The sequence below is a fragment of the Lupinus angustifolius genome, chromosome LG01 (genome assembly GCF_001865875.1).
Source record: "Lupinus angustifolius cultivar Tanjil chromosome LG01, LupAngTanjil_v1.0, whole genome shotgun sequence".
NCBI classification, from domain to species: Eukaryota; Viridiplantae; Streptophyta; class Magnoliopsida; order Fabales; family Fabaceae; genus Lupinus; species Lupinus angustifolius.
Genome location: NC_032009.1, coordinates 31,683,750 through 31,684,426, shown reverse-complemented (window position 1 = coordinate 31,684,426; position 677 = coordinate 31,683,750).

The following is a 677-nucleotide window of genomic DNA, read 5'->3' as shown; positions in this document are numbered from 1 at the left end:
GGGATAGCTCCACTTTCTATTTAATCGACCGTGAAGTGTTGGGGATAGAGTTTTTTCTCCTCTACGGATCGTGTAGATGTGGACGTTGTTGTGGGCTTCCTGGTCATTTTATGTTGCGAGCTCCAAGGATGGACGAGAGTGTTTGCTTTGATCATTCGGTGGAACGAGGAGATAAATTCTCATTTTATTTGTATGAAGTCTTTTCGCGGGACTTCAGGCTTCGTCTTCCCATGGACGGTTGACACTTCTCGGTCATGCAACATCTTTGGGTACCCCTTCCCAAATCCACCTAACTTCTTGGGGTTTCATCAAGGCCTTTGACATTTTTTGTCGGGAACGAAAGGTTCCCAATTAACCTGTAGCTCGGGTGGGGATGAGGAGCAGGCGGGTCGAAGCTGATGGACATGCCTTCAACCAAGGAGATGGAGGATCATGCTGGTAGACTTTAGTATCTGGTTTGGTGGTTATAACTTCCAAGTGTATGGCCAGGCGCGAGAAACAAATTCTTTGTTTGTTTCTGAATACATGTTCATACTTGCACTAATCCTCTTGAGTACTTATTTTTCTAGTCTACGCCACATGGCTAACTACAGGACCTTTGGGGTTCGTACCATTTCTGAAATGGTGATGTGTAGTGAACGTGGTTTGTCCCTCAACTTTTTAGCTTATGTATTAAA